The sequence below is a fragment of the Cervus elaphus genome, chromosome 20 (genome assembly GCF_910594005.1).
Source record: "Cervus elaphus chromosome 20, mCerEla1.1, whole genome shotgun sequence".
NCBI classification, from domain to species: Eukaryota; Metazoa; Chordata; class Mammalia; order Artiodactyla; family Cervidae; genus Cervus; species Cervus elaphus.
The window spans coordinates 106,764,747-106,774,100 of record NC_057834.1 but is presented as its reverse complement, the minus strand read 5'-3'; the positions used below and the strand labels follow the sequence as shown (position 1 = coordinate 106,774,100).

The following is a 9,354-nucleotide window of genomic DNA, read 5'->3' as shown; positions in this document are numbered from 1 at the left end:
ACATCTAGATTGTTTCCTCATCCTGGCTATTGTAAATAGTGCTACAGTGAACACTAGGATACATATGTCTTTTTGAATTATGTTTTTTCAGGGTATATGCTCACGAGTGGGATTGATGGGTCATTGTTGCTGTTCAGTCACTAAATGATGTCTGACTCTTTCTGACTCCATGGACAGCAGCACACCATACTCCCCTGTCCTTCACTATCACCCAGAGTTTGCTCAAACTCATGTTCACAGAGTCAGTGATGCCACCTGAACTTCTCATCTTCTGTTGTCCTCTTCTCCTCCCGTCCTCAATCCCTTCTGTTGACCAAAGTATTGGACCTTCTGCTTCAGCATCAGTCCTTCCAGTGAATATTCTGGGTTGATTTCCTTTAGGATTGACTGATGTGATCTCTTTGCAGTCCAAGGGACTCTTAAGAGTCTTCAACACCACAGTTCAAAAGCATCAATTCTTCAGTATTCAGCATTCATTATGGTGCAAATCTCACATCCATACATGAATACTGGAAAAACCATAGCTTTGATAGCTTGACTATACGGATTTTCTTGGTAAAATATCATCTCTGCTGGTTAATATGCTGTCAGGTTTTGTCATAGTTTTTCTTTGGAAGAGCAAGCATCTGTAATTTCATGGCTGTAGTCAATGTCCACAGTGATTTTGGAGCCCAAGAAAATAAATGTCAGTCTTTCCATTTTTCCCCATCTTTTTGTCATGATGTGATGGGACCAGATGCCATGATCTTAGTTTTTTGAATGTTGAATTTTAAGTCATATAGTAGTTTTATTCCTAGTTTTGTAACAAATGTCCATATTGTTCTCCTAGTGGTTATATTAATTTACATTCCCACCAACAGTGCAAGAAGGTTCACTTTTCTCCACATCCTCTCCAGCATTTATTTTTTGTAGATTTTTTGATGATGGCCATTCTGACCAGTGTTAGGTGACACCTCATTGTACTTTTGATTTGCGTTTTTCTAATAATGAGCAATGTAGAGCATTTATTTCATGTGTTTATTTGCCATCCAATGTCTTCTTGGATAAATGTCTGTTTAAGTATTTTGCCCACATATATATATTTTTTTATTGGGTTGCTTGTTTTTCTGATATTGAGTTGCATGAGTTCATTGTATATTTTGGAGAGTAATCTTTGTCAGTTGCTTCATTTACAATTATTTTCTCCCATTCTGAGGGTTGTCTTTTCATCTTGCTTATAATTTCCTTTGTTGTGCAAAAGCTTTTAAGTATGATTCGATTCCATTTCTATTTCCATCAGTCTATGAGATGGATGATTACAGCCATGAAATTAAAAGACGCTCACTCCTTGGAAGGAAAGTTATGACCAAACTAGATAGCATATTAAAAAGCAGAGACATTACACTGCCAACAAAGGTCCGTCTAGTCAAGGCTATGGTTTTTCCAGTGGTCAGGTATGGATGTGAGAGTTGGACTGTGAAGAAAGAGCACCAAGGAATTGATGATTTTGAACCGTGGTGTTAGAGATGGCTCTTGAGAGTCCCTTGGACTGCAAGGAGATCCAACCAGTCCATGCTAAAGGAGATCAGTCCTGGGTGTTCATTGGAAGGACTGAGGCTGAAGCTGAAACTCCAATACTTTGGCCACCTGATGCGAAGAGTTGACTCATTGGAAAAGTCCCTGATGTTGGGAGGGATTGGTGGCAGGAGGAGAAGAGGACAATAGAGGATGAGATGGCTGGATGGCATCACTGACTTGATGGACATGTGTTTGTGGTGTCCGGGAGTTGGTGATGGACAGGGAGGCCTGGCATGCTGCAATTCATGGGGTCACAAAGAGTCGAACATGAGTGAGTGACTGAACTGGACTGAACTGAATGAGATGGGTCAAAAAGGATCTTGCTGCTATTTATGTCAAAGAGTGTTCTATCTAGCTTTTCCTCTAAAAAATTTATAGTTTCTGGCCTTACATTTAGGTCTTTAATTCAGTTTGAGTTTATTTTTGTGTCCAGTGTATGACCTTTAAAATAATAATGTGTTTCAACTCTGGAAATCAGATTTTCCCCCAACCTCAGGGTTTTTGTTTTTGCTGGTTTTTTAGTGACTCTTTTGGACTAGTTCTATAAAGTTTTTTTTTTTTTTCTTTAAATGTGCAGTCACTAAATTCTCTGCTCAATAACCATTGCAATCAGTTAATGATTTGTCAGCTGTTTCCATAGATCTCCCAATCTTTGCCAAAGGACTCAATGTGTATTTATTTTGGAAAACATCTTCAATTCTTAGAAACTTTACAACTCTGCCTTTGCCTTTATGCTTCAAGTTTTTCCAGAGCTGAGACATTGGCGTCCTCTCGGGTTATTTCTGGGCATGCCCACAGCTCTGTGCATAGCTGACCTCCTGGATCTCCATATATCAGGACTTTTAACCTCCTCTATGGATATCATGTTTCTCAGCTCTTCCTGGTAGATTTTTGGCAAGAATCTTGTTTGCCTTAACCGGCATCATGCCTTCAGCTGCTATAATGAAAGCAATTGCTGATGATTGTTTTTTTACAGATGCCTAAGGAATATTTTCCTGCACAGCAAGCACCAAATTAGCTCAAATAATGAAAAGCATGATTGGGATTTCTCCAAGGTGCTGCTGGACACATCAAATAGTGATAGTTTTCGAAGCATGGGGCTTTTTAAGAAGAGTTTCATAGCTAGTCAGCCCATCCAGGTGGTGGTAACCTCTGCTTTTCAAAGCTACTCAAGGCTACTCCAGGGTTGGGGAGAGGGCGATAGTAATCAGGATAGTTAAAAGAACAAAAAGCTCACTGTTCTGAGGTTTAGCACATTTTCTTTAATAAGTGCTCCTCAGATCATGGCAGACCTTTGATTAATCTTCATACTTTTTGAAAAGTTGATTTTGACAAATTGCTAGTGTTCACATTGCATTTATGAAGGAACAGATTTATAGGGGTCCTGATGCCTGACTGTAGTTATAATTTAGTGTTCAGAGATCCCTAGAGCATCTGTACATGCTGGCCTAAGGACCCTTGGAATCAGTTACCAATTTGCTGTTAAGTTGATTTGAGCCACATAATGGACCTAATAGGGTTTTATTGATTGATTTGAAGTATAGTAACATTTAAAATACAATTTTATGTTACTTCTCAGGTTCTGGAAAAGTCATTTAAACCTGAGCCTTATTTTCAGAGTGTAGAAATTTGTCATTGACTGTCAGCTGTAAAATAAAATGAGTTCAGTTCAGTGGCTTGGTCGTGTACACCTTTTAGCGACCCCATGCACTGTAGCACACCAGGCTTCCCTGTCCATCACCAACTCCTGAATCTTGTTCAAACTTACGTCCATTGATTCAGTGATGCCATCCAACCATCTCATCCTCTGTTGTCCCCTTCTCCTCCTGCCTTCATTATTTCCCAGGATCCGGGTCTTTTCCAGTGAGTCAGTTCTTCACATCAGGTGGCCATAGTGTTGGAGCTTCAGCTTCAGCATCAGTCCTTCCAATGAATATTCTGGCCAGATTTCCTTTAGGATTGACTGGTTTGATCTCCTTCCAGTCCAAGGGACTCTCCAAGAAAAACTCCAAGAGTTTTCTCCAACACCGCAGTTCAAAGGCATCAATTCTTCAGCATTCAACTTTCTTTATCGTCCAACTGTCAAAACCATACATGACCTCTGGAAAAACCATAGCTTTGACTATATGGACCTTTGTCAGTAAAATAATGTCTCTGCTTTTTAATATGCTGTTTAGGTTTGTCATAGCTTTTCTTCCAAGGAGCAAGCATCTTTTAGTTTTATGGCTGCAGTCACCATCTGCAGTGATTTTGGAGCCTGAGAAGATAAAGTCTGTCCCTGTTTCCATTATTCCCCCATCTATTTGCATGAAGTGATGGGACTGGATGCCAGAATCTTCGCCCTTTGAATGTAGAGTTTTAAGCCAGCTTTTTCACTCTCCTCTTTCACCTTCATGAAGAGGCTCTTTAGTTCCTCTTCATTTTCTGCCACAAGGGGAGTGTCATCTGCATATCTGAGGTTATTAATATTTCTCATGGCAATATTGATTCCAGCTTGGCTTCATCCAGTCTGGCATCCAGTCCAGTAAAGTGAAATAGCTAATGACATGAAGTCCTAGCCTACTATCCCTGGGAGATAGTGTTTTTCCACAGATTCATACTTCCAGTATGCTGTTTTCAGTAATTGAAGGAAATAACAAGTTTCTCGCATCTCTTACACACCAGACAGTGTTCTAGATATTAGACAAACTTCTCATTCACTACTTAGAACACCTTTCAGGGGCTTATGAATCAGTGTCCCTGTTTTGATGATAAAGATCTAAAGGCAAAGAGTCAGTAGCTTGCCTTAAATAATACAACTGGAAATAGTAAAACTGAATTCACGCCATGCTGTGTTTGCCTCCAAAGTCCACGTGCTTTTATTACTCTCCAGTTACATTTTTGTACTCTGTTGTATAATTAATTCATTTGGCTCAAAGGTAAGCTATCTACTGGGAAAATCACAAGCTTTGTGTTCTATAAAATCTTGTTATTTATGTGATTTACACAAGAGAAAGTTACCCCTTAGCATTAAAACTAAAACATTGTCATTTTTAACTAAGTAGGGAACAATTATCAAATTAACATATTAAGATAAATGATCTTAAGTATAAAGTACATTGCCTTTGGACAGAATTAAATATTTTGCTTATATAAATAATTCTTTTTTAGAGACTAATAGAACAGCGTGACACTCTGAAAGAAACAAATGAAGAGCTCCGATGTTCACAAGTGCAACAGGATCACCTAAACCAAGCAGGTGGATTTTGTTGCATTTAGAAAAGGTTTTTTAATGGTAGATATAATGAGGTGTTAATCTTTTTTTGTTGCTGATATTGTTTAGATGCATCTTCTACAAAAAGTTATGAGAATCTTGCTGCCGAGATTATGCCAGTGGAATATAGGTAAATTTGTTTTTATCAATTGACAACCCATACTTAATATTAGAAATGTGAATTCTTTTCATAATTTTCTAAGTATTTATTTTTCATTTTATGAATCATAGAGCTTGAAAATACCTCTTCTCATCTGCTTATACTTTCCAAATCATGCTGTTATTGCTACTATAGCAGTTTAAAAATTTACCAGAAATAAAATTTCACTTACTAGCTGAATAACATATTCTGGCTTTTTGTAATATGGCCTTTATTGTGTAGAACTTATTTTTCTATCCTTAAATTCTTTGGTATCATTTTAAAATGACTGTTATTTAATGGACAGGAATTTCCTTTCTTAAACTCTGGAAAACCTTTTTAATACATAGTTTTCAAATTCCCAGCAGTGAAAGAAAGTAGGAGATGATCTGTCAATTGCAGGACAAGTAAACCAGAGTTGAAATACACGTTTTAGAGGTTCCTCTTGACCCAACTTTTATTTTGGTATTTTACTGCTGTGTTTACTTCTGGTTATTTGACTTTTCTGGTATTTTTATGGTCTTCTTTTCCTTTATGTGGCAACAGTTTTAGTTATTAATTACTTCAAATCCTACTCTTTATTACTGAGATATAATTCATGCATTTACAAATGGGCAGTCTGGTACTTTTTAGTGTAGTCACAGAAATTGTGCAACCATCATTGCTATCTAATTCTGGAACATTTTCATCCTCCCCCAAAAATACCCATTCCTGCCTCCCCTCCAATGCCAGCTCCAGGTAACCAGAAATCTACTCTTTATCTCTGTGGATTTGCTTATTACAGACATTTCCCATTTATGGAACCATAAAATATGTGGCCTTTTGTGTCTGAATTCTTGCATTTTTCATAGTTTTTATAAGTTGTTGATTTTCACTTTGTTCAGTTTTTTGCTGTTAAGATAGAGCTCCTTACAAGCTGGGTTGGAAATTACTTGTACTTTTTAGTTAGTAATATCCAGTGATATTAATCATTTAAAAGTAGTCCTATGAGCCTATATTTTTAAAGTTATCATGCTGGCATTCAGAAGAACAGAAATTGAGATTAATTGAAATTAGTTGCTTTTGGGTAATGGGATTTAGGAGGGCAGCAGCATTATTTTTCATTTAACACCATTCCTATCATTTGCATTAAAAAATATATGTGTATATACTTTAATAAAATTTTTTCTAGAAACCAAATTCTAAAGACAGTCATTAGCATAAAAGTATATTTAAAAATTTTAGGCAGACTGTAATTTCTTAAATCTATTGCTTTTTCTTCATATGTTTTCTAAGGATGTGCTGTGTATTACTTTAATGTGAATAGTTTCTAAATTATCAAAGAAAAATGATTCATATTATCTCTTAGAGAGTTGCATAATAAACATTTATTGATCTGTAATCTTGTACCTTTAAAAATTTACTATTTGTTTTTTGAGACATAGTCTTACAGTGTACATTTTTTTTAAAAGAAAAACTTCTAGAAGGCTTTAGTAACATTTCAAAGTGACAGCTGTTGAGTAGATAGAAATTTCCTTTTGTAAAAGCTAAAGAATTTTTTAAACTCATATTTAAAAAATTTAAAAAGAAATTTTGATTTTTAACCTCAGGGAGGTGTTCATTCGACTGCAACATGAAAATAAGATGCTTCGATTACAGCAGGAAGGTACTGAGAATGAGCGTATTGAGGAGCTTCAGGAGCAGCTGGAACAGAAGCACTGCAAGATGAATGAACTGGAGACGGAGCAGAGGTGACTGATGCCCTCCTTCATAACGGTGACCATCGCCATTTCACTGCCTAACCTCAGAGTCTTGATTCACAGAAGTGGAAGATGTCATTGTAGTTCAAATAATTAGGATTTGTGGGAGTTTCAGTTTTTGGTTTTTCATCTCTCACTACCCATTATTCCTAGCAGACTTTGTTAAGCAGTTTGCTTACTCTTGAATTTCACTCATATGTCTTCACAAATGACAGAAAACTTAACAAATGAATAAATGGCAATCTGGGTTTCAACTGCAGTCCCGTGCACAGATGGTTCATAGACTATGGAATCAAACTTGAATGCCACCTTTACTTAACTGGGTGTTTACTTAAATTCACACTTAGTATCCTCAGATATAAGTTGCAGATGGCACCTATTTGCAGGTTGTAATGAAGATTACAGATAATGTGTTTAAAAGAAATGGTGTATTTATTTGATACCAGTGAGGTGCTTAAAAGTTATAAATATTTTTAAAAAATAATGTTTATGTGGTGCTTGGGCTTTCCTGGTGGCTCATTGGTAAAGAACCCACCTGCCAATGTGGGAGATGTGGATTTGAACCTTGGATCGGGAAGATCCCTTGGAAATCTCATGAACAGAGGAGCCTGGCAGGGCCACATTTCATGGGGTCACAAAGAGTCAGACACAATGTAGTGACTATACTACAACAACAACATGTGGTGCTTACCAGTGAGCTTCTAAGCTCTTTTTGATATTCATAAATTCTTATAATAACTCTATGAAGTAGTAACTATGATCATCTCATTTTATGAACAAGGAAACGGAGGGTGCAAGGACATTAAGAAACTTGCTCATATCACACAGCCAGTGAGTTCTGGATCCTGCATTTGAACCTTCTGTCAATCAGACTTCAGAGTCTGTGCTGTTACCACTATTGCTATCCTGCGTCTTACAAATAGCATACTGGCAATAAAAGTATTTGGATTTGTTTGACATACCTTTATTGGATCTGAGAGATCACTAGGAATTTTTGACACTTGAACCTTGTCTGTCAACTTGTACGTGTACTATTACATCAACTGTAGTTAAAAGAAAAATAGCATTTTAGCTTCCTGAAGAGACTATTGAAAGTGAAATTCACTCAGTCGTGTCCGACTCTTTGTGACCCCGTGGGCTATACAGTCCATGGAATTCTCCAGGCCAGAATACTGGAGTGGGTAGCCTTTCCCTACTCCAGGGGATCTTCCCAACTCAGGGATCGAACCCAGGTCTCCTCCATTGCAGGCGGATTCTTTACCAGCTGAGCCACGAGGGAAACCCGAAGAGACCATTAAATATTGCTAATTTATATAATTCAGTATCAGCACTGGAGATGCTAAGTTTTAGCTTTTAATATAGGAAGATAGACATGTGAATAGGTAATTATTACATTATGTAATATATATAACAATGGAAAAATGTAGTAGTATAGTGAGCAGGGGGTGTTTTGTCATGTATATGAGGAGAAAGACAGATACTGTCTTGCTGGTAGCTTCAGTAGAGGTAATGACTAAGCAGGGTTTTAAAGAATGAGATTTGCCAAGTTAAAAGGCTGCACTACTTGCTAGTGCCCGTCTCTCAAGTCATGAAGGAATGGTTGGAGAATGGTGGCCTTCCTTTTCTTGCAATACCCTGGAAATCTGAAACAAGAAACGGAAACCTAGTCTCCATTCATTAAAAATACAACTGAAGGAAAACTGAGCTAGTTTTATCATTTTTATTCCAGTGAGTTCACTGCAGAAATGTCATGCTTTTGCATGACTCATTAAGTACCTTAAACTTTTAAATGTGGACATATATGCTTTTAGGATAAAAATATCTTTTTTAAAGGAATATGTCCTTGAAAGTAGTTTACTATAACATATATTATATCTAGCCACAGGTAGTTGTCCAGCTTTGGTTGTTGCTATTAAATGCATACTCTGTGAGTTAAATTGCATAAATGCACCTGGCTTCCCTGGAGGCTCAGCAGGTAAAGAATCCTCCTGCAATGCAGGAGATGTGGGTTTGATCCCTGGGTGGGGAAGATCACCTGGGCGGGAGCATGGCAACCGTCTCCAGTATTCTTGCCTAGAGAATCCCAGTGGACAGAGGAGCCTGGCAGACTGTAGTCCGTAGGGTCTACAACAAAGAGTTGTACTTGACTGAAGCAACTTAGCACACATGCAGGAATCCTTCACTACTTTGGCTTTCAGTACAAATAAACACGTGTAACCCATCTTATAATAGGCTGAGCAAAGAGCGAATCCGAGAGTTGCAGCAGCAGACTGAGGACCTCCAGAAGTCTTTACAAGAGCAAGGCTCCGAGTCTGAAGGCGAAAGTTAAGTAACTTAAAAATTATGATACTTCTGTTCTGAGTGGACTCTCTCTAATTGGTCCTGATGCCCAAATTAATCTTATATTTGAAAATAATACCCTTATCATTGGGGGTACCCTTAAATACCGTATATATATGCATAACAGATGCAGTGACTTTGCCAGTTTGGAGCCTATAAATCAGTAATATGGATTGGAAAGTGATTTGTCTCTGCTGTTCTTCAACAGCCACCCCTTAGATTTATGTAATTCCTGATTGATAGCATGCTACAATTGAACCTTCACAGTAGTGCTGGAATCCCTATAGGACTGGCTTGAGTAAAACCCTAATAAGAGTAATTAAAAG

The 9,354-nt window shown here is 37.5% G+C and overlaps 1 long non-coding RNA gene across 1 annotated transcript; it reads left to right on the top strand.

The window, feature by feature from the left end:
• The first annotated feature begins 4,877 nt into the window (after positions 1-4,877).
• LOC122676983 lies at positions 4,878-8,986 on the top strand. Its single transcript, XR_006335680.1, has 3 exons — positions 4,878-4,940; positions 6,539-6,679; positions 8,921-8,986. It is a non-coding gene; the product is annotated as an uncharacterized LOC122676983 (long non-coding RNA).
• Positions 8,987-9,354: the final 368 nt, after the last annotated feature.